The 27,319-nt window shown below is 39.0% G+C and overlaps 1 protein-coding gene and 1 pseudogene across 2 annotated transcripts in view; one reads left to right on the forward strand and one right to left on the reverse strand.

The window, feature by feature from the left end:
- SLC35F4 (solute carrier family 35 member F4) overlaps nt 1-27,319 on the forward strand; it is a 291,291-nt gene that overhangs the window by 214,774 nt on the left and 49,198 nt on the right. The gene's annotated exons all lie outside the window — the stretch shown is intronic.
- On the reverse strand, nt 2,704-3,452 carry LOC116275666 (annotated as a pseudogene).

Consider the following 27,319-nt stretch of genomic DNA (forward strand, 5'->3'; position numbering starts at 1 on the left):
AGTTTCTTACAAAGCTAAATATACTCTTACCTTACAATTCAGTAATCTCACTCCTTGGTGTTCATTCAAAGGAGTTGAAAACTTATGTCTGCAAAAAATCCTGCACATGGATAGTTAGAGCAGCTTTCTTCATAATTGCCCAGACTTAGATGCAATCAAGATGTCCTCTCACAGGTGAATGGATAAACTGTGGTACATGCAGACAATGGAATATTATTGAGTGTTAAAAAGAAATGAGCTATCAGGTTATGAAATGACATAGAGGAAACTTAAATGCACATTACTAAGTGAAAAAAGCCAATTCTGAAAAGGCTGTATACAGTATGATTCCAACGATATAACATTCTGGAAAAGGCAAAGTAATTGAGACAGTGAAAAGATGAGTGGTTGTCATAGATTGAAGGGAGGGAGGGATGGAGAGGGAGGGAGGCAAAGCATAGAGGATTTTTAGGGAAGTGAAAGTACAAGTGAAAGTACTCTGTATGATACTCCAATGGTGGATACATGTCATTATAAATTTGTCAAAAGCCCATAGTTGGAGTTTGCAGTGAGCCAAGATCGCACCACTGCGCTCCAGCCTAGGCAACAGAGTGAGACTGTCAAAAAAAAGATTAAAAAAAAAAACAGCTATGAAATGTATGACACCAAGAGTGAGCCCTAATGTGAACGATGGCCTTGGGTGATAATGCAGTGTCCGCGTAGGTTCATCAATTGTAATCAACATGCCACTGTGGGAGGGATGTTGGTAATGGGGGAGGCTATGCATGTGTGGGGGCAGGAAGTATGTGGGAAATATCCGAACCTTCTCAATTTTGCTGTGAACCTAAAGCTGCTCTAAAAAATACAGTCTATTTTTTAAGAAGTTAGTATTCTTCAGGGATCCTTGAAGGCCTGCCTTTCTTTACCTCCTGTGAGCTCTCCCTGTGACTTCTCATCTACTCTTTTTCTTCCCTCATTTTGTTTTTATTATAGCATGTTTGCTTAATTTACAGCAAGCATAAAATAAGCTGGATCCTGTTTTGATCCAGACATTCATGTTTTAAAGGTTGTACACAATATTTGTTAAAAAGAATGTACAAAAATACTGTTCTAGAAGCTTCTATAAGAGAGAAAATACAAAATTTAACCCCACAACTTTCCTCTTTGCTAGAACTGCAAACTACTGCTACAGCTTTAAATAGACTTTTTGTTGTTTATACATCCAGGATAATCTAAAAAAAATTAAACATGCATATAAATGATTGCATAGCAGAACATGAACACTGACTACAAACAGTAAAGAAATGAAAGTTAGAAATACTATCAAATATACAAAGGTTCTAGAATCAATCCTTTAAACACATTCCACAACAGTATTTCAGAACCATTGTTTTGTTCTTTGTAGGCAAAGCCTAGATTACTAAAACCAAAATTGAAAAAAGTAATCCTCTAAAAGGAATCGTTTCTCTGTGATAATTCTTACTTATATCTGTAAGCAAGCAATCCGAGATTTTTTTTAATTTTAGCTTTTTATTCAGAAATGAGATTGGACATATCAAGTCACTTTTGTCCCCAAAATGATCTTTTGGAGAAATACTAGAAATTACAAATGGTTAAGGATATTACTTCTTCATTTTTAGTCAGTTACTATACTGATAATCAAAAACTCAGAAGATGTGACTCTTGCTTAAAACTGACTAATCCTCTTTCCAAAATTACTTTAAATTTCATGGTACCACAGAATCACCTAGAATGAGTGTTGTCTTTCAACTTGCCTCATATTAAATAAACTGAGGTGGGAAAAGCAAACCTGCCTCATAACAAGGCAGGCAAATTTTGATAGAAATGCACAGGCCCGTGCTGTAAGCATCAAAATTTCAGTTCTTTTACACTATGAACACACAAAGCTTGCTTCCAACAGCTGTAAGAAAACTAAGCAATATTATGATCAACAATGCTCCTTAAACTTTATAATATACATAAGAACATTATATATATATTATATATAATATATATAAGAACATTTTTTCCCTTTAAAATTATTTTTGCCATTTTAAGGTGAGTTTTTGTGATGTTGTCTATGTTCCAAATCTTCACAGGAACCAGAAAAAAGCAGTGAAGCCTCCACATTTCAGTCAATAACTCAGTCTCCCTGAAAATACTACGTAAGCCAGTTGGCATGATTCCCTAAGACAGTGGGGTTAACAAAAGAACTAATCCACACTTCATCATAAATAATTATCATGGGCATAGATATCTTGACAAGACATAAAGGTCCGCCCTGAACCTAAATGTGTCTGAGCAGTCAGTATTGTACTGTAGCTACGACTTCACTTTTCTGTCATTCTTATTAGCAAGCTACATTTCTAGGTTAACAATTCTACCAAATACAAATATGAAAGTTTATTTGTAATAAAATAATGTTGCAAATTATGGTCAACCACATCTTTTCACCAAATACTTCAAGCATAAAAAATGGGAATCTTTACAAAAATATATAGAGACACCACAAATTGGTAGTGGCCCATAACATTAAACAAACTTGACTCTTAAGAGTGGCTTCTCAATAGCATATCATTTTGATTGTGATCATTGCCTGGTACAGGGAAAACTAACAAGTGTCTTTGTAATCATAATTGCAACACTGTATTCCTGATAATTTAGGTAAACCAAACTATGAATAAGTGAATGATACACGCCTAAAAGTGATCATGGCTTATATTATCAGTGGCCAGTGAACACAGGACTAGTCCAAGACCTTGATACAGATTTTGACCTAGACATAGACTGTGACTTCGACTGAGATTTGGATCCAGGTGGTTCTTTTTTCCCTAATTCCTTTTCATATCTTGAGCCAGACTTATAATGTGTTTTGGAATCTATTTTTGAGGTGCCTCTAGTTTTGGTGTGAGATGCAGACCTAGAATGTGATTCAACCTTCATGTCTTCCTTGGGCTGGGATCGTGATCTTGAATTGGATTTAGATCTTGAAAAAGATTGATTTCGGTTTTGAATCTATCATATTCAGAATGGCTTCTGCTACGTGTGGTCTTCTAGTCGGTCTACTGTTTCTAGGACTATACGACCTTCTATAGTTGTAATCAGAAGATTCTTGATCTCCTTCTTTCACAACTTTGGCTTCTAGAATGTCTATATCTGTCATAATCATCATTGCATGAAGAACTGTACACATTCCTCCCTTCCTTGGCTTTCGTCTGATTTAGTGTCTTCTGATCCCCCTAGGCAAACTTTATTTTAATCTGCCATCCACAAATCCACTTGCTGTCATAATTATGTAAAGCGTCTTCACCATCACAAACATCCCCAAATTGAACATAACCAAATCCTCTTGGACAGCGAATGTAGAAACCAAGCGAAACATACACATCATCTATAGGACCATAATGACCAAGTTCATGCTGTAAATCTTCATACCTGGTGTCACTGGCCATGTTCCCGAAGAAGAGAGACATGTTCAGGGATACCAGCAGCAGGACATGGCGGCAGTATGAGTCTCAGCCTAGAGCACTAACAGTCTCAGCAAACCGTCTGCAGCTCCAGCTGCCGATCCTCCACTCCCACTTCTCATCTACAATCATACAGTTGTAATCTCTCATTCACGCTCCTGAGCTCTGTCCCTCCTTCCTGGGTTCCTGTCTTATGTGCCCACATATCTAGCAACTATACAGATCTATGTGTGTTGATCTTGAATACATTGATGCATATATAGTGCTAATTTCTGTGACCATTCAATGAGAAAACTGTTTCTTTTCTATTTATGGACACATTTTAACCTTGAAGTTTCTATATGGCACGACTAAATCACCCTTCATCAAAATCAGTGTATACCATGACATCACAGTCTTTTCATGTGATTTGTGCACTAAACTCAACATTTTTCTGGAAGATATTATTGTATGTTCTTCCTTCTGGTTGCACCATGGAAATTCTGTGCGTTAGTCACATATACATTTATATATATCTTTAGAAAAGCAATGCTTCAGTCCAGCAACTCTGCTGCACTTTAAGTGGAAAACAGTCTTTATTTCTCCTTTCGTTTTTCAGTTTCCCACTGTGCCTCACAATTGATTTTTTAAAAAAAATTTTTAGAGGAGGTCAAACATTGTTTGAATGCGGGGCAAATAGTCTCCCAGGGAGACAGCAAACCAGTCCTTGCAGCTTTCAGCAACATTCGCAGAACAGCATCTAGACACCAGCTACAGCAGAGTGTGTGCTACAGAACAGGATACTCAAAACAAAGTCAAAGGAAGCACTGAGAACAAGACAAATCATTTCAAAAGATGAAGAAACATTCTGCAAGAGTGGTGCCCTTAGCATCCAACCATGTCTCTGAACAAAACTCACCTGTATCCGATGGTAACTGCTGTTTTCCTGGGCATTTGCCCTTCTCCATGTGGCTGGTTTTATGCTTCTTGTGCTCACTGTTATCATCACTGTTTATTCTCTGGGGAAATCATGAGATACAGCTGAAATGACCTGTTGCCTAATTATGACTTTTACTGGTACACTTGGCAGTTTTGAAATGAAAATTACTTTAGGGAAATTTTTCAGAGTCCCTAAAAGAGAAAATTTTTAAAAAGTTGCCTTGATTTGACTTATTTACATATCAGGTAGTTTATTTGGAGCCCAAACTCTAATTATTGTGTTTAAGACGTTTCCATCTCTTTGACTTTGCAATATTTCAGTAATTTAGGTAGCTGCTGTTCTCCAAAAATGTATGTAGACAAGGAAATGATATAAAGAAAGAATTCTATAGAAGAATCAAGCATTTGAGGAAATAAAGGAATACAAAAGGAATTGAATAAAATGTATATTTTTCTACATAGCTGAATTGAGATCTTTATCAGCCTAATGGACATTCCAACTCAGCTGAGGCTGAGCCCAATTCTAAAGAATAAAGGGGAAAACAGCAACATTGGAATGAAATTGTCAGTCTTTTGGACTCAGAGACATTGACTAACATTCAATCTTAAAGACTAAAACATTTAAAGCATTAAAAAAAGGAAGGATTTAAATTTCTCTTTTTTAAAAACACTATCATTCACTTGTTTAAACATAAGGTTTTATAAATTGATAACATTTTTATTTAATGCAGAAACAAATTAGAATTTTACCGCAAGTGGCTTTATGAATATTGTATTCAAGAATGAATAGTCAGGTAGTTTCTGCTATATTATTTCTTGGGTTCATCTAAGAGGCTGTGATCATCTGACTTTTATGATGAATAATAATAAAACAAACCAATCAGGCCAAAAGCCCAGCATAGCTATGTGAATTTTTAGCTAAATAATACTTCTTTTTAAAAACACGGTTGAATTATTTAAAGTAAGTACAATTCCATAAGCAATTAGCTAACAATGTTTTGTTTAGACCTGGTCCGAGGAATAAATGTGTTTGCTAGACAGCATATTAACCACTAGTGTTTGATACACAGATTAATGCTTGCAACAGGGACTGGCAGGTTAAGCATTCTTCCTCAATCTTGTTTCTCTACTCTAAATACATTTACCAAACCCATTTTTGAGACTACGAAGATAAATGCCAATCTGGGCTTTGTCCAGATGATCACAAAATATAAAATACTTCCATCCCAAATAATGGGACTTTATGTTATGTTCATCTTAAAACAAGTTACAGGATCTGAAGTCTTCCATTACTTCTAGTTGACAAGGCTGAAAAAGTAAACATACAATTTAAATGTAAAATGTGAACTTTATATACAAGATCATATGTTGCCTTCGCCCTTGGATAGACTTGTGAATTTCATTTATTGGAGTTACTATAGACCAGGAAAGAGAAGAAGTAGGAGCATTTGAGGGCTACAGTGCCACATTGTCTCTTCCCTTTAACCAGGAACTCAACTACAGTAAATAATACCTCAGATTTTTCTTAAAAAAAGCTTTCCAAAAGGGAAAACTCTACATACCTCTTTAGAAATATCACTCTAATTATCAGTCATTACCATTTTGAATTTCTTCTTTAAATTAGCTTTCTGTTAACCAAACTATGTGCTGCCACACTTTGATGTTCTTGCCTGAGAACATATTTAGTTTGAATATGATGGATTGTACCTCCATTTCCCAATCCACAAGTGAATACTTCATGTTTCTAATACTTTGAATGAGAGAATCTCTAAAGTTCCTTCCAGCTCTAATATTTTTTAGCAATTATTGTGTGCTATCGAGTTCTGGCTCGTGAACTTTTGGGGGACATGGATTCCTCGTTGAGTATGCAATTTAAGTTATGGACCATCTCTACAGTAATATGCATGTACACATAATTTTTTGATATAGTTTTACAGTGTTTTGGGACCTTCTGAGGTCCCCATATGTCCCTGCATCCCAGGTAAAGAACTCCTACCAGAGCACATACGTCTTGCCATTTGTGAGTTGTATAAAAAAAGACATTGCTGGTGCTTTCTACATGACGGGATTTTTTTTTTTTTTTTTTTTTTGCCATTTTACAGATTTATTTCTCAAGAAAAGTATTGCTATGTTTGCTTTTTAAAATATACTTTAAGTTCTGGGGTATATGTGCAAAACGTGCAGGTTTATTACATAGTTATACACGTGCCATGGTGGTTTGCTGCACCCATCAATCTGTCATTTACATTAGGTATTTCTCCTAATGTTATTCCTCCCCTAGCCCCCCACCCCCCAACAGGTCTGGGTGTGAGATGTTCCCCTCCCTGTGTCCATGTGTTCTCATATACTCCCACTTATGAGTGAGAACATGCGATGTTTGATTTTCTGCTCTTGTGTTAGTTTGCTGAGAATGATGGTTTCCAGCTTCATCCATGTCCCTGAAAATGACATGAACTGATCCTTTTTTATGGCTGCTTAGTATTCCATGGTGTATATGTGCCACGTTTTCTTTATCCAGCCTATCATTGATGGGCATTTGGGTTGGTTCCAAGTCTTTGCTATTGTTAACAGTGCAGCAATAAACATACGTGTGCATGTGTCTTTATAGTAGAATTATTTATAATCCTTTGGGTATATACCCAGTAATGGGAATGCTGGGTCAAATGGTATTTCTAGTTCTAGATCCTTGAGGAATCGCTACACTGTCTTCCACAATGGTTGAACTAATTTACACTCTTACCAACAGTGTAAAATCATTCCTATTTCTCCGCATCCTCTCCAACATCTGTTGTTTCCTGACTTTTTAATGATCACCATTCTAACTGGCATGATGTAGTATCTCATTGTGGCTTTGATTTGCATTTCTCCAATGACCAGTGATGATGAGCTTTTTTTCATAGTTTATTGGCTGCATAAATGTCTTCTTTTGAGAAGTGTGTGTTCATATCCTTTACCCATTTTTCCATGGGGTTTTTTTTAATTGTAAATTTGTTTAAGTTCTTTGTAGATGCTGGATATTAGCCCTTTGTCAGATGGATAGATTGCAAAGTTTTTTCCCATTCTGTAGGTTGCCTGTTCACTCTGATGATATTTTCTTTTGCTGTGAAGAAGCTCTTTAGTTTAATAAGATCCCATTTGTCAATTTTGTCTTGTGTTACCATTGCTTTTTGTGTTTTAGTCATGAAGCCTTTGCCCACGCCCATGTCCTGAATGGTATTGCCTAAGTTTTCTTTTAGGGTTTTTTTGGTTTCAGGTCTTACATTTGAGTCTTTAATCCATCTTGAGTTAATTTTTGTATAAGGTGTAAGGAAGGGATCCAGTTTCAGTTCTCTGCATATGGCTAGCCAGTTTTCCCAACACCATTTATTAAATAGGGAATCCTTTCTCCATTGCTTGTTTTAGTCAGGTTTGTCAAAGACCAGATGGCTGTAGATGTGTGGTGTTATTTCTGAGGCCTCATTCTGTTCCATTGGTCTATATGTCTGTTTTGGTACAAGTACTATGCTGTTTGGTTACTGTAGCCTTGTAGTGTAGTTTGAAGTCAGGTAGTGTGATGCCTCCAGCTTCGTTCCTTTTGCTTAGGATTGTCTTGGCTATATGAGCTCTTTTTTGGTTCCATATGAAATATAAGGTAGTTTTTTCCAATTCTTTCAGGAAAGTCAGTGGTAGCTTGATAGGATAGCATTGAATCTATGAATTACTTGGGGTAGTATGGCCATTTTCATGATAATGATTCTTCCTGTCCATGAGCATGGAATGTTTTTGCATTTGTTTGTGTCCTCTCATATTTCCTTGAGCAGTGGTTTGTAGTTTTCCTTGAAGAGGTCCTTCAAATCCCTTGTAAGTTATATTCCTAGGTATTTTCTTCTCTTTGTAGCAATTGTGAATGGGAGGTCACTCATGATGTAGCTCTCTGTTTGTCTGTTCTTGGTGTATAGGAATGCTTGTGATTTTTGTACATTGATTTTGTATCCTGAGACTTTGCTGAAGTTGCTTATCAGCTTAAGGAGATTTTGGGCTGAGATGATGGGGTTTTCTAAATATACAGTCGTGTTATCTGCAAACAGAGACAATTTGACTTCCTCTTTTTCTATTTGAATACCCTTTATTTCTTTCTCTTGCCTAACTGCCCTGGCCAGAACTTCCAATACTATATTGAATAGGAGTGGTAAGAGAGGGCATACTTGTCTTGTACCAGTTTTCAAGGGGAATGCTTCTAGCTTTTGCCCATTCAGTATGATGTTGGCTGTGAGTTGGTCATAAATAGGTCTTATTATTTTGAGGTATGTTCCATCAATACCTAGTTTATTGAGAGTGTGTTGAATTTTGTTGAAGGCCTTTTCTGTGTCTATTGAGATAATCATGTCATTTTTGTCATTGGTTCTGTTTATGTGCTGGATTACGTTTATTGATTTGCATGTGTTGAACCAATCTTGCATCCCAGAGATGAAGCCGACTTGAACATAGTGGATAAACTTTTTGATGTTCTGCTGGATTTAGTTTGCCAGTATTTTATTGAGGATTTTCACTTCAATGTTCGTCAGGAATATTGGCCTGAAATTTTCCTTTTTGTAGTGTCTCCCCCAGGTTTTGGTATCAGGATGATGCTGGCCTCATAAAATGATTTAGGGAGGAATCCCTCTTTTTCTATTGTTTGGAATAGTTTCAGAAGGAATGGTACCAACTCCTCTCTGTACCTCTGGTAGAATTCAGCTGTGAATCCGCCTGCTCCTGGACTTTTTTTGATTGGTAGGCTATTAATTACTGCCTCAATTTCAGAAGTTGTTACTGGTCTATTCAGGGGTTCAACTTCTTCCTGGTTTTTTCTTGGGAGGGTGTATGTGTCCAGAAATTTATCCACTTCTTCTAGATTTTCTAGTTTATTTGTATAGAGGTGCTTATAGTATTCTCTGATGGTAGTTTGTATTTCTGTGGGATCAGTGGTGATATCCCCTGTATCATTTTTTATTGTGTATATTTGATTCTCTTCTCTTTTCTTCTTTATTAGTCTGGATAGTGGTCTATCAATTTTGCTGATCATTTCAAAAAACCAACTCCTGGATTCATTGATTTTTTGAAGGGTTTTTTGTGCCTCTATCTTCTTCAGTTCTGCTCTAACCTTAGTTATTTCTTGTCTTCTGCTAGCTTTTGAATGTGTTTGCTCTTGCTTCTCTAGTTCTTTTAATTGTGATGTTAGGCTGTTGAATTTAGATCTTTCCAGCTTTCTCTTGTGGGTATTTAGTGCTATAAATTTCCCTCTACACACAGCTTTATGTGTGTCCCAGAGATTCTGATACGTTGTAGCTTGTTCTCACTGGTTTCAAAGAACATCTTTGTTTCTTCCTTAATTTTGTTATTTACCCAGTAGTCATTCATGGCAGGTTGTTCAGTTTCCATGTAGTTGTGAGGTTTTCAGTGTGTTTCTTAATCCGGAGTTGTAATTTGATTGCACTGTGGTCTGAGAGAGTGTTATGATTTCCATTCTTTTGCATTTGCTGAGGAGTGTTTTACTTCCAATTATGTGGTCAATTTTAGAATAAGTATGATGTGGTGCTGAGAAGAATGTATATTCTGTTAATTTGGGGTAGAGAGATCTATAGATGTCAATTAGGTCCACTTGGTCTAGAGCTGAGTTCAAGTCCTGGATATCCTTGTTAATTTTCTTTCTCGCTGATCTGTCTAATATTGACAGTGGGGTGTTAAAGTCTCCCACTATTATTGTGTGGGAGTCTAATTCTCTTTGTAGGTCTGTAAGAACTTGCTTTATGAATCTGAGTGTTCCTGTATTGGGTATATATGTATTTAGGATATTTAGCTCTTCTTGTTGCATTGATCCCTTTACCATTATGTAATGCCCTTCTTTGTCTTTTTTGATCTTTGTTGGTTTAAAATCTGGGTTTTTTCAGATACTAGGATTGCAACCCCTGTTTTGTTTTTGTTTTGTTTGTTTTGTTTTGTTTCTTTCCATTTGCTTGTTAAATATTCTTCACTTATTTTTGAGCGTGTGTGTGATCTGCAGGTGACATGTGCCTCTTGAATACAGCACACTGATAAGTCTTGACTCTTTATCCAATTTGCCAGTCTGTGTCTTTTAATTGGGGCATTTAGCCCATTTACATTTAAGGTTAATATTGTTATGTGTGAATTTGATCCTGTCATATGATGTTAGCTAGTTATTTTGCCTGTTAGTTGATGCAGTTTCTTCATAGTGTTGATGGTCTTTACAATTCGGTGTGTTTTTTCAGTGGTGGGTACCGGTTGTTCCTTTCCAGGTTTAGTGCTTCCTTCAGGAGCTCTTGTAAGGCAGGCCTGGTGGTGACAAAATCTCTCAGCATTTGCTGGTCTGTAAAGGATTTTATTTCTGTTTTGCTTATGAAGCTTAGTTTGGCTGGATATGAAATTATGGGTTGAAAATTCTTCTCTCTAAGAATATTGAATATTGGCCCCTACCCTCTTCTGGCTTGTAGGGTTTCTGCTGAGAGATTTGCTGTTAGTCTCATGGGCTTCCCTTTGTGTGTAACCCGACCGTTCTCTCTGGCTGCCCTTAACATTTTTTCCTTCATTTCAACCTTGGTGAATCTGACAATCATGTCTTGGGGTTGTTTTTCTCAAGGAGTATCTTTATGGTGTTCTCTGTATTCCCTGAATTTGAATGTTGGCCTGTCTTGCTAGGTTGGGGAAGTTCTCCTGGATAATATCCTGAAGAGTGTTTTCCAACTTGGTTCCATTCTCCCCATCAGTTTCAGGTACACCAATCAAATGTAGATTTGGACATAGTCACATATTTCTTGGAGACATTTTTCGTTGGTTTTTTTTTTTTTTTTTTTTTTTTCATTTTTCACTAATCTTGTCTTCTTGCTGTATTTCATTGAGTTGATCTTCAGTCTCTGATATCTGTTCTTCTGCTATCGATTCGGCTGTTGCTACTTTATATGTTTCACGAAATTCTTGTGCTGTGTTTTTCAGCTCCATCAGGTTATATATGTTCTTCTCTAAACTGGTTATTCTAGTTAGCAATTTGTCTAGCCTTCTTTCAACGTTCTTGGATTGCTTGCATTGAGTTAGAACATGCTCCTTTAGCTCGGAGGAGGTTTGTTATTACCCACCTTCTGAAGTCTACTTCTGTCAATTTGTCAAACTCATTCTACGTCCAGTTTTGTTCCCTTGCTGGTGAGGAGTTGTGATCCTTTGGAGAAGAAGAGGCATTCTGGTTTTTGGAATTTTTAGCCTTTTTGCGCTGGTTTCTCCCCATCTTCATGGATTTATCAGTCTTTGGTCTCTGATGTTGGTGACATTGGCATGGGGTCTCTGAGTGGACATCTTTTTTGTTGATGTTGATGCTATTGCTTTCTGTTTGTTAGTTTTCCTTCTAACAATCAGGCCCCTCTTCTGCAGGTCTGCTGAAGTTTGTTGGAGGTCCACTCCAGACCTTGTTCGCCTGGGTATCACCAGCGGAGGCTGCAGAACAGAAAAGATTGCTGCCTGTTCCTTTCTCTAGAATCTTTGTCCCAGGGAGCCACCCACCAGATGCCAGCCAGACTTCTCCTGTATGAGGTGTCAGTCGGCGCCTACTGGGAGGTGTCTTCCAGTCAGGATACATGGGGTCAGGGACCCACTTGAGGAGGCAGTCTGACCCTTAGCAGAGCTCAAATGCTGTGCTGGGAGATCCGCTGCTCTCTTCAGAGTTGTCAGGCAGGGACGTTTAAGTCTGCTGATGCTGCACCCACAGCTGCTCCTTTCCCTAGGTTCTCTGTCCCAGGGAGATGGGGGTTTTACCTTTAAGTCCCTGACTGAAGCTGCTGCCTTTTTTTCAGTGATGCCCTGCCCAGAGAGGAGGAATCTAGAGAGGCAATGTGGCCTCAGCAGCCTTGCTGAGCTGTGGTGGGCTCCACCCAGTTGGAATGAACTTCCCGGCAGCTTTGTTTACACTGTGAGAGTAAAACCACCTACTCAAGCCTCAGCAAGGGCGGATGCCCCTCCCCCCACCAAGCTCAAACATCCCATGGGCACCTCAGACTGCTGTGCTGGCAGCGAGAATTTCAAGCCAGTGGATCTTAGCTTGCTGGGCTCTATGGGGGTAGGACCTGCCAAGCCAGACCACCTGGTTCCCTGGCCTTAGCCCCCTTTCCAGGGCAGTGAGTGGTTCTGTCTCACTGGCATTCCAGGTGCCCCTAGGGTATGAATAAAAAACTCCTTCAGCTAGCTTGGTGTCTGCCCAAGTGGCCACCCAGTTTTGTGCTTGAAATCCAGGGCCCTGGTGGTGTAGGCACCGGAGGGAATGTCCTTGTCTATGGGTTGTGAAGACCATGGAAAAAGCGCAGTATCTGGCCAGGAGTGCAGCATTCCTCACGGTACAGTTCCTCCCAGCTTCCCTCGGGTAGGGGAGGAAAATCCCCCGACCTCTTCTGCTTCCTGGGTGAGGCAACGCCCCATCCTGCTTCAGCTCACCCTCCGTGAGCTGCACCCACTGTCCAACCAGTCCATGAGATGAACCGGGTACCTCAGTTGGAAATGCAGAAATCACCTGCGTTCTGCGTCGATCTCGCTGGGAGCTGCAGACCAGAGCTGTTCCTATTCGAACATCTTGCCAGTAAGCTGCCATGATGACTGGATTCTTTATGTCAAATATACATACAAGGTCTTTTCACATTTTATTTTACAATCTTGGTCATGTGATCAATTTGTTTTACTCATATACTAATAATACATCCTAAATGTCAGATAGAAACACTTAGGGCTAGTTTAAAAATCTTCTCTTGGATCCCACTTGATATGATTTTATTACTGAAATGCAAAAAGAAAACAACTGTCATCATAAGACACCATCATTACTAAACCCAAGAATAAACCGACTCTACTGAATTTAGATGGCATCTTTAAAGTCCCTTCTGTTGCCTACATATCAGGTGAGAGTTTATTTTCTTCTTTGAATAACAGAAACAGTTAATTTTTGAAAAACAAAACTAAAAGCTAAACTATCATGACCTGTAAATGGCATTCAGTATGTCCCAGGTTCCCTATTAATTGCTTGACTAACTCCTCCTCTGGGTTCCTGCTTAGATTTCACTTCCCTAGGAAAGCTTGCTTGAGCCCCCAGCCTGGTTAAATGCCTCTGCCATGGCTCATACAGACCCACTCTACCACTCCTAGCACACTGCTTATCCATACTATTGCAACTGCCTATTTTCTGGTCTGTATTTCCCTAAAGTCTTTAAACCCTGTGAGGTGAGGGTCATCATTATTCACAGCTATTTTACGAGCACCTAAGATAGTTCCTAGTACGTGCAGGGTATTGAGTAATGTTTCTTGGGTGAGTGAATAAACAAATGAGTGTAATGTATATAAAGGTATCTCTGATTAGGAAGCTCTGTCATTTTTTTTTTTTCTTTTTAAGAATAAGTAGTTAAGCTGAGCTGAGATTTCCAATATGGGGTTTCCCTATGAATGGGAAAGAGTCTAACCTATAAATCATCATCCAAAAGCTAAGGCTCAGTCAAATTATCTGACTTAATATTCACGCTGTTTTTGCAAAACAGAAAACCACATTTTCATAATGTATAATGCAGTGTCTGTGGCTCTGATTGAGAGGAAGGAGGACTTGAGAAAGGGGATGGGGCGAGGAAGAAGAGGGGCTAAGGTTTAGTCAGCTATAGCCAGGAGAAGAGTGGAGGAGGCTGACCCACAATGTCAAGGGATGAGCGAAAGAGAACTTAGTCCTTATTTAAGATGAAGGTGAGGCTGTGGTTGAGGGGTAAGGGACCCCTCAACATATGTGGGCAAGGAGAGGCAGGGAAGCAAGGATGATCCAAAGCAACAAGTAAAGGGAATAGACAAAAAGAGTGGAATTCAAAGTAAACAGGCAATGACGGAGGCACCAGACAGTAGAGAGTTGGAGCCTGGAGAAAATCTCAAATGTGCTGGGAAGACCCAACCAGCCCACCCGATTCATCCACTTCCCTAGAAGGCTGGTCTTCAGGAGATATTTAACTTTGTGAGTCTTTTTAGGGGATGCTCAGTATTTTTCACTGAGAGGGGCAAGGATCCTCTTGTGCTTTTTTACTAGGAGAGCATGTACATCACAGAGTTCAAACATTCACACCTTTGATTGTAACCCAAGGGGGCAGTTAACCATCACAAGTTAATATATAAGCCTTGTAGCACATTTGACATCAAACTAGCCAATGTGCAAGGGTCAATTTCCCCTTCATAATTCTAGAAAATTATACCCTTACTACCAAACTAAGGTAGTATATGTTATGAGAATTCTGTTGGTTGATGTTCTCTAAGTGGATCAAGAAAAATACTATTAAAATAAGAGACTAGGTATGAAGTTTCAAGTTGGAGAAGTTGAAAAAGTTCTGGAGATAGATATTGGTGATCGTTGAACAACCATATGAATGTACTTAATTCAACTGGACTTTACACTTAAAAAAAGCTAAAATGATAAATTTTATGTTATGTACAGTTTGCCACAATAAAAACATAAGAGAATAGCAATAGGAGCTTGATATAAAGAAATGGTAGTTATTTTCCAATTTTAAATGTAGAAAATCAAGAGGCACTTAACAAAAGAAATATCTAGGGTCAGGTGCTCAGTTAAGGGTAGTTAAACCAGTCACTGAGCCCTGGGAATCCTAATATTTGGTATAAGGTTCTTTTCAGGCAAAGCTCCAAATCTAACCCTCTATCCCATCTATATGTATGGCTGAGGTTCTAAAAGCCTCATAATATTGTTTTGTAAAGATGATCAATTTCACATTGCATGCCATGGATGTTTAAAACTATATCCTTTGGTAAAAGCCAGTACATAAGTTTAATTTATCACATAACTTACTGAAATTTCTCTTAAAAATACACTCCTTAAAGCAATAGTTAACAGTGAAGATTATGAGCAGTATTTTTTTAAAAGAAAATGTCAGAAAAGCTCCAAATCTAACCCTCTATTCCATCTATATGCAGAACTGAGGTTCTAAAAACCTCAAAATATTGTTTTGTAAAGATGATAAATTTTACATTGTGGGCCATGGATTTTTTAAACTATTTCCTTTGGTAAAAGCTAGTACATAAATTTAATTTGTCATATAACCTATTGAAATATCTCTTGGAAAATACACTCCTTAAAGCAGCAGTTAACAATGAAAAAATGAAGTGCGCAGTTTTAAAAAAAAGAAAGAAAAGTGTTTGTTTCTTGTTCTTTCAGGGATTCTCACTAAGACGTTTTGCTCTAGGGAAGGTTCCAAATGCATTGATATTTCCTGGAAATGTCTTGCCCTGTGCCTAGGAATAATTCTGAGAAATCTTTTCTTGGTGAAATGTTTTCAATTGTCATGGTGATCCTTAGGAAAGACACATTTTAAAGGAGGTGAGAGTGAAGAATCATATTGGCTTCACAAAGTTTAGGATTTTAACTTGTACTTAGCTAGAAAGAGTGCCCTACCTGGTATTAAGTCACAAGATCCTCATAAAATTTTAAAAGTTTAGACGGAAATTTTCATAGAATTTCTGGCCCTACCTTATTTGATGGATAAGAACACTCAAATCTGAAAAGCTTAAGTGAAATTTTCATAGCATTTCTGGTCCCACCCTTTTATTTTATGGATGGGAACACTCAAATCTAAAAAGTTTAAGTGACATCCCAAGGTCACCCTGAGGCCACACAGCTTTCTCCTTACATGTTGTCTTACAAACCCCTCATATGCACTTGTTTAGAACAGGAACCAAGTTCTCTTGATGGCTGACCTACCACCCAGCAGTCATTGTGGGGAGCTGTCTGGTTTGAAATCTCATACCCACCACTCCCTGTTGCCCTGTCAGAGATCTAGAACTCGTCTGCCATTTCCCTCTACTGTGACAGCTGGGCCCTTCATTAAAACAGTTGCCTGAGGGGGAATGGTCACAAGCACACACACACCTCCTTTTTAAGACTTTTTACTTCCAATTCTTTCTCAATTTGTTCTTAGTTATTATTAAAAATTCTGTCATTTGTTCATCCTTTTTGTCTGTTTCTTATTCTTTGAGAAATTACAACTTTACTCATGAAACCTTACCATGTATCAGCTTAAAGAAATATTTGTCATTGTTGATGACAGAAATTGATGTTAATGGGTAACCTGTACCAAAGAAGTCTGTTCTAGGATTTAAGGGAAATTAAACAGAATAAATATCCAGGGCACCAACACTGAGAGTTTTTGGAAATACACAGAAATTTCCCTGAAGATCCCCTCCAGTAATTACCAACAACTTTTTCTTCCTCCTTAAATTAAATCTGTTTTTGCTCAACCGCTAACTCTCAAAATAAATATGAAACCGTTTTTATTCAATATTTTCTTGTTTTACTTAATGACTGGTTTTATTTTATGTGTTTCCCCACTGCCAGTGTACAGTATTTTAGCAATAATGGGATGTTAGTATCAATCTGCAGCCAAACCACAATTTATAACTTTGTTTATGTGGGGAAATGCATCTAGAGCTGGAAAAACCCAGTTTATAAATCAGAAACTGCCTATGGTATATGCCCTGAGTTTAAGTAAAATTCAGTCAGTAAATATTTTTTGAGAGCCTTCTAGGTAAAAAGGCACCAATCCAGGGGTTATAATGTTCTGCAAATAAAATACAGAATAACACAAAGATACATTACATCATCTACTCCTTACAACTTTACTAGGTAGATGTTAATTTCCTCCTTGCCAATAAAGAAACTGAGGCTTTGAGAGGAAAGACAACTTGCTCAAGAGCACAATCCTAGTGGGAGGCAGAGCTGTCTTTCTCTTCCAGGTCACCTGACTCCCAAGTCTGGGCTCTTTCAGCTGTGCTGTGGTGCAGTCATTATGCTCTAAGGAGACTATGCAGGAAGTCAAGCTGTATTTTCAAAAGTCTTTGGAAGCTATGTGACAGAAGCTTCTGGGAAAAATAGAAATTTGTGCTGAATCTCAGGTAGAAAAATGTTTGCTCGGACTATTGCTGCCTTAGAAATACATCTTAGAGAATGCTATCCCAACTTACTAAGAAATTGAAAAGTATCGTTGGAACAACTGGGACTCCAGGAGGATAGGGTGACTGACGTTTCTGACTGTGAGTGGCCTATTGTTGGGGGAGGACAGGGGACATAGGGAGGAGCACAGACTGCCATCTTCTCAGGGGAGCGTATGACAGGCTGTCCTTTTGCCATCAGTAAGACTTCTTTATCAACATCAAACCTCAGATATTTCACTTTGATCTAAACCCCTGATGGAGTCAGACACACAATAAATTACATAAATGCTCTAGTAAGATTTGCTTGAAAGCCTTGAGAGCTAAATCTATTCCATGCACCTGCTAATCAGACCAACTCAGCATGTTTATTAATGGTCTCCATCCAGAAGGAGGAAACTCAGGCAGTTTCCCAAGATAGTAAGCAGTTGTTCTCAACTCTCCCATAAGACAGAGAAGCAGGGACTCCAAAACAACCCAGCCCCTGCTGCCCAGATCTTAAATATGATAGCTCAGAGTTAATGGCATGCGGTACTCATGAAAGATCTAAAAGTTACCATCAGCACAGTCTCCATCCCATGCTCACATCTCAAAGATGCAAATGTGAGGCAGCTCTTGATGCATCTGGAGTTTATTGACTTTCCTGCTAATTACCCAATTTCTCAAGTATTTGTTGAATATTTAGTGTGTGCCCAACATTCTTTCATGGAGGCATAAGAGATTCAAAATTGGTCCTTGTCCTTAATTACGGTATTGCTACTCTTGTTCATTTATTCATTTAGTCACTTAAATATTTCTTAAGCATGCGTAGTTGGAGATAAGACATATGCACATTAAAGTTATTGAACACAGTAGAGCATAATTAGATGTTATCCTTAGTTTCTCCCCAAGGGTCAGAGAGCTCAACAAATGCTCATGAAAAGCTACTAAGTGCCAATACTGGAGATACAGAAATAGCTAAGACAGAACCCTGACTATTAAGAAGCTCACAGCCAGGAAGAAAAATGAATAAACCAGAAATTACAGTAGAATATGGTGTAGTTAGGTAAGTGCAGTGTGCACACAGGAGGGAAAATGGCCAAGGAATGCCCCTATGGGTAAGTGACACTTGAACTGAGTCTTGAAGCTTGAATATGAGTTCATAGAATGTTGGCTCAACTGCTGGGTAGGGAGAAGCGGTCATCAACCAGGCTAGAGAAAAAGGCAGGCATGAGACTTGAAACTTGCTTGTAATAGCCTGGGAAGTTACAGCTCCCTCCTCTCTGACTGCCCGTCTAACGCCAGATCCTTCCCCAAACTTTTTGTTTTTTAGAGAAGGTCAGTGGCACAATCATAGCTTACTGCAGCCTCCAACTCCTGGGTTCAAGTGGTCTTCCTGCCTCAGCCTCCAAAGTTACTGGGATTATAGGTGTGAGCCACTGCATCTGGCCTCAAACTTTGATCTCTGCCTCCTCTACTCAGTGGTAGTACCTCAGACTCCAGCTTTCTGCAACACAGTGAGGACATTGTCACTGTGTTACTTGAGATGTTGTCTCAAGGAAAAGCTGGAGATTATGAGGCTGACCTTGTAAGATCTTAGGGACTGCACTGTTGCACTGCAGAGTGACCAGTACCTGAGCTCAGTTGCCTCATATGCTTTGTCCAGTTTTATTTTGTTTACAGTGGGAGGGAGGCCAAGTTACTTCATCTAACTGGAACTCTCCCACATTTCTTGACTAACTTCACTCGACTTTGATGTTATTTACCTTTCAGTTCCTCAAGCCCCTGCCTCCATTCTTCTTCCTTCCACCTCCTTCTCCTCTCTACTGAAACTACTTTCATTAATCACCTGGGAGGTCCTTATTGCCATAGAAAATGGGCATTTCTTTCACTTTCAATCTCCTTGTCTTGTTGGCAGTCGTGAAAGTGATTAAACAGCAACTCCTTTTTTTTTTTTTTTTTTTTTTTCTTTTTTAACTCTTCTCTTAGATTCTCTCGGCTCTATGACTCTGATTTTGCCTTTGATGACTACACTATTTTGTTTGCTGGCCTCAACTTCTTCCACCCCTTGATAACAGCATTTCCCAGGACTGTTCCCCAGGCTGTTCATCCTGGACCAGCTGGGCATCTTCTCTACACTCACAGCTTTAGAGAGTTTATTTCTTACCCTGCCTTCCATTGTCTCTTACATGGGAATACACCCAGCTTCATATGACCAACCCTGTTTTCTTCACCCAGACCCTTGTTAGATTTCTCCAGCTGCCTGGTAGGGATTTGTACCCGGATAGCCCACCTCAAAACAGATCTGGCTTCTGTCTCTTTTTAAACCTTATATTCTTCTCTCCTTTATCTACTGAACTCTGTCTACACTATACCAGCCTGCATTTACTTGCTAGAACTCACCAAACTCTCCCCACCACAGGGTCTTTGCATGTGCAGTTTCTGCTTCCTGAATCTCCCTTTCCTCTGTTTATGCCTCAGCCTTGAAGTCCCAGTTTGCCCATAATCTCCTCAGAGAAGCGTCCTTGCATGACCTTATGTAACTAGACACCACTCTGCTATTACCTATCACTACTCACTCTTGTGTTCTTCACAGAACTTAGAACTTGTCATTATTGGCTGATGTATTTGCTTACACATGCTCTATCCATACGTTTATGTGTTTTTTCACTTACTTTAAACTTCCAAAGACTGAAACCATGTCTGTTTTATCAATTCGGGTCTGCATGGTACCTATCACAGTGCCTGGCACATAGGAGATACTCAGTAAATACACTCAGTAAATATTTGTCAGATGCATGAGTGAGATCATCACCAGACTCACTCTCCATTTCTTCTCTACAGGAGGATCTTCCACCCCCAAGTTTTCTGTGCCAGGCATTGATGCTGGAGACACAAGCATATAAAGCATGGTCTTCCATGCTCCTACAACGTTTGGCTCATAAATTAACAAGGAAAAATAAAGTTATGAGACAAAGTGAATTCTGAGCTGAGAGAAACCGATGGGTTAGGTTCTGTGGGTATAGAGTTTTTAAAGTTGAAAAACCAAAGTTTGTCTTACAGCCCAAATTGAACCTCATTAAGGCTTAGCTTCACCATTATTGAGTCCAGATGGTATTGCTGCCTTCACAGACCCCAAGCAGTCATCAGGCTGTTTTCCTGCTGGTTTTGACCTGTTTCCCAAGAAGCGGTTGCCCCATAAGAGTTGTTCTTACTTCTGGGCTCTTCCAGTTTCTCACACCCTCCAGGCTCAGAGTCCTGCAGATTCTCATTTTTATTAATCCCAGGATTTGTCATTATATTAGCACATTTCGTGTTGGGTTATAATTTACCTGTTTTCCAGTCTCTTTTCCCTAATATAGTGTGAACTGAGGCAGAAACTTAGTCTTATGGTCTAGTTCAATGTCTGGAACATAGAGACTCCTCAATAAATCCTTATGAATGAATGAATAAGTGTTGCCAAATCTCCTCTAGCCAAAACAAACAGTGACAAAGAAAATTATCCTCTGGGCTATAGATGTGTGGGTCAAAGTTCCCCTAGAGTTTTTCTCTGATAATTGGATAACTTCTATCCTCACATGGCAGCTCCTCTCTACAGTCCTGGAGGCTGGAAGCATGTGGCAGCCAGTCATTCACGAATAGCCAGCAAGGGCCTCATGTGGGCAAGTGGAGGGGTAAGGATGGCAAAAGGAGATAGATTCAAGGAATGTTTAGAAGGTAATGCCAGCAGCATTTTTACCTTATTCTAAAGCCCATGTAGTAAATTTAAGTCATCTTCCAGACAGTGTGAACATCAGACGAATTATCTTTCACTCTATCAGATAAATTTAGGATTTTGAGAGGAGAGCATGCATAACAAACTGCAAGAGCTGCCTCTACAAGAAACATTTTAAATATTCTATGCTCAACTGTCAGCAACAGCACATTAAGCATTCTAATACTTGCATAGCTGCCATAATTCGCCTAACATGGGTGAATATGGTACTCCTGGGAGGTGACTTACTCTCCTTTGCTTACCAAAGGAATAGAACAAATACTTTCATATCATTTTTTCCTCATCTCTGGCTAAGAAATGACCCTTATGGTGGGGATTTTGATTAAACATTTGCAACAATCATGGGAGCAGAGACGTGATAAACATGCCAAACCAGTTTCCCTGAATGCAAGGTAGCAAGATTTCCAGGAGCTTAATGAAAGCTTTACATTTTCTTCTATTAAATTACAAAACCATGCCTGATTTTTATAAATCTTTTGTACTGTGAATAAAAGATTATTTTTTTCTGATAAAACTACCCTGAATTATCTGAATCTTCCATATGCCATCTTTTCTTCCATCCATCCATTCATCCATCCATCTGCATACATGTCCATCCCCACCTCCCACATAACAGATTTGAGATGGTTTATCGACTCCTTAAATTAACACAATTTCTGTGTTTTCAAAATCTCTGCATGGAAAAGTGTTTCCCTGATCTTTGCATTTGTGTCCTGTCTATACTTCCTGCATGCACTTTCTCATCTCCCACTTGTTTCTCAATAAAGGCCAGTCTGGCTTTTGCCCCTGCTACTCCACCAACAGTGCTCTTTCCAAAGTCAGCAATGACTGTCATGTCGCTAAAGTCACACTTGTACCATGGCCACCTTCTCCCATTCTCTTCCTTTGATTTCTGTATTGTTATAATTTCCTGGGGTTTTTTTCTCATCTTTTGGGCTGCTTTTTTTTTTTTAGTAGGTTCATATCCTTTTAATTACTGGGTTTCTTGAGTCTCAGCCCTTGTTATCTACAGTTCTCAGTCAACATTTTCCTTCTGGGTGATATCCCCTCCTGTATGAGTTTGTTAGGGCTGCTGTAACAAAGTTCCACAAACACGGTGGCTGAAACAACAGAAATGGTTTGTCTCACAGTTCCAAAGGCTGGAAGTCTGAGGTCAAGGTATCCACAGGGTTGCTTTCTTCTGAGGCCTGTGGGAGGCAGTCTGTTCCACCACCTCCTCCATAGCTTCTAGTGTTTTTTTGGCAATCTTTGGCATTCCTTGGCTTATAAAAGCATCCATTCTTTCTCTGGCTTCATCTTTACATGGTGTTCTCCCCATAAGTGTGTGTGCCCAAATTCTCCCTTTTTAGAAGGATATTGGTCATGTGGAATTAAGGCCCACTTTAATGACCTCATTTTAATTTGATCACCTCTGTAAAGGTGTTATCTCTAAATAAAGTCACATGCTCAGGTACTGAGGGTTAGAACTTCAACATGTGAATTTGACGGAGGGGAGAGAGAGTGGAACACAATTCAACGTATAACCCCTCCCATAGCTTCGATGACTTGTCCATATACTGATGACCCTCAAATCTGTCTCCAGCCCAAATCTGTCTTCCGAACTCTAGACCCATGTGTCTAACTGCCCACTGACCGTCTCTCCTTGGATGAGTTTCATGCACTTAAACTCACCATGTCTAAGACTGCATTCATCACCCTTCCCACAAACCAGGTCCTCTTTCTAGTTCTGTGAATGGTGTTTTATCAATTCAGTTGTCCAAGACAGAAACTGATGCTTATTCTTGACCCCTCTTTCACCCTTATTTCTACACCCATGTTCAATTATTTACCAAGTTATATCCATTCCATCTCTGTGATACTGTTCAACCTACCTCTCTTCAACCTCATTGCTGCTACCTCTTCAAGGCTACTATAATCTCTCCCCTAGACATCCAGTGTTCTCTTAACAAGTCATTTTACCTCCAGTTTTACTTCCTCTCAGTCCACTCTCCACGTTACACAGTGATCTTCTAAAAACTCAAACCCAATGATTCCACTTCTCTACTTAAATCCTTTCAAATGGCAGTGAGTGCCTTAGAAGTGGGCTTTGGCCCAGATTGGTGTTAGGCTTAGAACTGGACTTTAAAGGGATGGTAGGACTTCGGTAAGTGAGGAAGAGGCTTCTATGAGTGTGGAGCTGGGACTCACTATTGTGGGTTTAGGTCCAATAACTATTTCAGCCCATCTACCTGGCAGTTGTGGATACCCATAACAATTGTGAAAACAAACTGATGCTGGTTGTTTAGCTTATATCCCCAGAGGCGGAAACTTGCGAATAGTTTCATTTAGATTATGGCTTAAATCACAGCAGAGCTGCCTAAGCAGCTGCCTCTGCCAGTTCCTGACTGGCACTCCTCCCCTGGGTGACAAATTTTTATATGCTAATAGCATTAGCTGTACCCTGGCATGCTCGTCTGCCCATTTATTTCTTTCTGCTAATGAACAAGGCATAAATATTTTGTGAACTGAGCCATAGGGTTACAGTTTAAAAGCCCACTTCCCCAAAGAGAAGATACTTATGGACCATTAGTACTGGCAAGGGGCTGTGCAGTGAATTGCCTCCCAGAGTAAAGGCTGGCTTGTCCACCCCTTGGCATTTAGCACTCTTTATAGAAATTGCTTGTATAATTGGCTTTTCCCCTCCTGGACCATACAAAAATGAGGGCAAGCACCATGCCTTCTTGTTCTTCCCTGTGCTTAGCAGAGGGGCAGGCACTGCTAGGCACACAGTAGGCATCCATAACTTATTAATTAATTAGTCATCACAGAATAGGCCAGTAGCCACAGGTTTCTTGATTTATTCTAAATTGAGTTTTGAACTATAATGACTTATAAGACTGCCTTATTAATGTGTTGTCAAATCCATCAATCCAGAAAATCACCAGGGCCATTTGGAAGAGGTGTTCCAGGGCAGCATACCAGGGGGGAATTTGTAAGTAGAGAATCTGTAGTTTCTACAGTCCATAGGGAGTATTTGTCAAACTTGTCAGAGTGCTGGTGACATTGCAAGGGGATGGTGGTGATGTCACAAGGTTCACAAGGATTTTAGTACTCTTTGTATACACTTGTATGTAGGTAAATAACCTAGTTCAAGTTACAAGGAAACCAAGAATTTGGGGCAAAAGAAACAAAGGTTCAAATAGAAGAAAAGTCACTGTGAAAGCTTAATAAAAACAAACAGGGTGATTCGGGGAAGCAAGCTCAACATATGAAAATCCAGAAATAGAAAACAAATTAAAATCAGTTGCTTATTTGAGTAAGATATTATTTCAAGCATAAGCACTCCCACTGCATCTAAAATGAGTTTTAAAATGCCATTAAGTTATTTGTATGTGTTTTTGGAGAAATAGATATGTATTATAGAAAGCAAAGTAGTCTTATAGTCTTAATGCCAACATCTTGCCACCTAAAAAAGAGATATATTTATTCAAAGGTACAACATTTGGAACTTTCTTTAATACTCTGGGAATAGCAAACTATAGATTTATACCAGGCCGAAAAGCACTTTTAGTTTTGTTTTCTTCATACAGCATAGACTTTTCTTTTTTCTTTTTTCAACTTTCATTTTAGAATCGGGATACATGTGCAGGTTTGTTACAAAGGTATATAGCATGATGCTGAGGTTTGGAGTACGAATGAATCTGTCACCCAGGTAGTGAGCATAGTACCCAATAGGTCATTTTTTCAACCTTATCGCCCTCCCATCCTTCCCCCTCTTGTCTTCCCCAGTGTTTATTGTTCCCCTTTTTTTGACCATGTCTACACAATGTTTAGCTCCCACCTACAAATGAGAACATGTGGTATTTGTTTTTCTGTTTCTGCATCAGTCCACTTAGGGTAATGGTTTTCAGCTGTATCCATGTTGTTGCAAGGGAGGAGATTTCATTCTCTTTTGTGGCTGTATAATCCATGGTGTATCTGTACCACTTTTTTTTTTTTTTAATCCAACCCACTATTGATGGGCACTTGAGTTGATTCTATGTCTTTGCAATTGTAAATAGTGCTGTGATGAACATATGGATGCACATATCTTTTTGGTAGAACAATGTATTTTCCTTTGGGTATATACTCAGTAGTGGAATTGCTGGGTTGAATTCTAGTTCAACTCTCAGTTCTTTGAGAAATCTCCAAGTTGCTGTCCACAGTGATTGAACTAATCTACATTCCCACCAATGGTATGTAAGTATTTCATTTTTTCTGCAGCCTCACCAACATCTCTTATTTCTTGACTTTTTAACAAAAGCCATTCTGACAGATGTGAGATGGTATGTCACTGTGGTTTTGATTTGCGTTTGTTTGATGATTAGTGATGATGAAGATTTTTTCATGTATTTCTTGGCTCCTTGTATGTCTTCTTTTCAGAAGTGTCTGTTCATATCCTTTCCCCATCTTTTATGATGTGATTTGCTTCTTTCTTGTTGATTTGAGTTCCTTATAGATTCTGGATAATAGACCTTTGTCAGATACATAGTTTGTGAATATTTTCTCCATTTCTAAAGGCTGTCTGATTACTCCCTTAATAGGTTTTCTTTCTGTGTAGAAGCTCTTCAGTTTAATTAGGTCTCATTTGTCAATTTTTTTTTCAATTGCCTTTGGGGACTTAGCCGTAACTTCTTTGCCTAGGCTAATATTGAGAAGGGTATTTCCTAGGTTTTCTTCTAGGATTTTTATAGTTGGAAGTCTTAGATTTAAGTGTTCGATCCATCTTGAGTTAATTTTTGTATATGGTGATAGGTATAGGTCCAGTTTCATTCTCTTGCATATGGATAGCCAGTTATTCTAGCACCATTTATTGAATCGGGATCCTTTCCCCCGTTGCTTATTTTTGTCAGTTTTGTCAAAGGTCAGATGGTTGTAGATGTGCAGCTTTATTTCTGGGTTCTCTATTGTGTTCCATTGGTCTATGTGTCTGTTTTTGTACCAGTACCATGCTGTTTTGTTTACTGTAGCCTTGTAGCATTAGTTTGAAGTCAGGTAATGTGATACCTCTGATTTTAGTTCTTTTTGTTTAGTCTTGCTTTGGCTATTTGGGCTCTTTTTTGGTTCCCTATAAATTTTAGAATAGTTTTTCCCAAATTGTGAAAAAATGGCATTGATAGTTTGATAGCAATAGCGTGGAATCTATAAATTGCTTTGGGCAATATGGCCATTTTAATGATATTGATTCTTCCAATCCATGAGCATGGGGTGTTTCTCCATTCATTTGTGTCATCTATGATTTCTTTCAGCAGTGTTTTATAACTCTCCTTGTAGAGAACTTTCACCTTGATTTGCTGTGTTCCTAGAATACAGCATAGTATTTTCTTATCTATTTTACTTCAATTTAGTTGGCTGATCTCTTTGAGAAGTGTTCTAAAGTGAATCTTAAATTTATTTTTGTTTTCTTGGGTTAAACTGCATTATTTCAGAACCATTAAGACTAGCCTTTTCACTGTATAGAAATGAATCTCCACTTGCTGTTGGCATTATCATAGTGACTGGAGTGATATGGGAGAGAAGTGATGTTGGTGCATCTAAGAGATTCTCTCTACCCTCAATTGGGAATCAACCAGCTCTCTTACACAAGAAAACTTGCCACCATGTGCTCATCAGTGGCAACAGCCAGCTACACTCCCTTAAAGATGTCTGTCACTGGGCTCTTACAGGGAAACTAGTGGGAAATCTAGAAAATTTTCCTAAATGCTCTCAAGAGGTCCCTGTCTGAGAACTGTCATCCATAGAGATAACTGTAATACAAAGATAACTAGTGAGTGAAGACATCAGAAAGAAGGGGAATAGATGAGGAAGGGGCTGCAGAGTTGGGTACATGGGAAGGTCCTATAAAGTAGGTATCAGACAGGACTTTTGGTTGCAAGCCACTGAAATGCTACCCTAGGGCCGTTAAGCAAAATGGAGATTTACTGACTGGCCTTGGGAGGAGAGGGTCACAGAGCCTTGGAAAATGTGCAGGAACCAAGTGGCCTTCAAAGCCATACAGCTGTAACAATCTGGCTGAGACGCTGCCATTTCCATCACTACCCAACATCCTGTTGCTACTGGTACTATAGGACTTTAACCATCCTGGCTTCCAGGAGATTCTAAGACTGGATAGGAGCATCCGATGGGCTGAAACCAAGTCATACCTACACCTTATTGCCAAGAGCAAGCAGAATTATTTGGCTTCCTTCAGCTTCCATTGTAGGATGTAGGGCAC

Source organism: Papio anubis, chromosome 7 (genome assembly GCF_008728515.1).
Source record: "Papio anubis isolate 15944 chromosome 7, Panubis1.0, whole genome shotgun sequence".
NCBI classification, from domain to species: domain Eukaryota; kingdom Metazoa; phylum Chordata; class Mammalia; order Primates; family Cercopithecidae; genus Papio; species Papio anubis.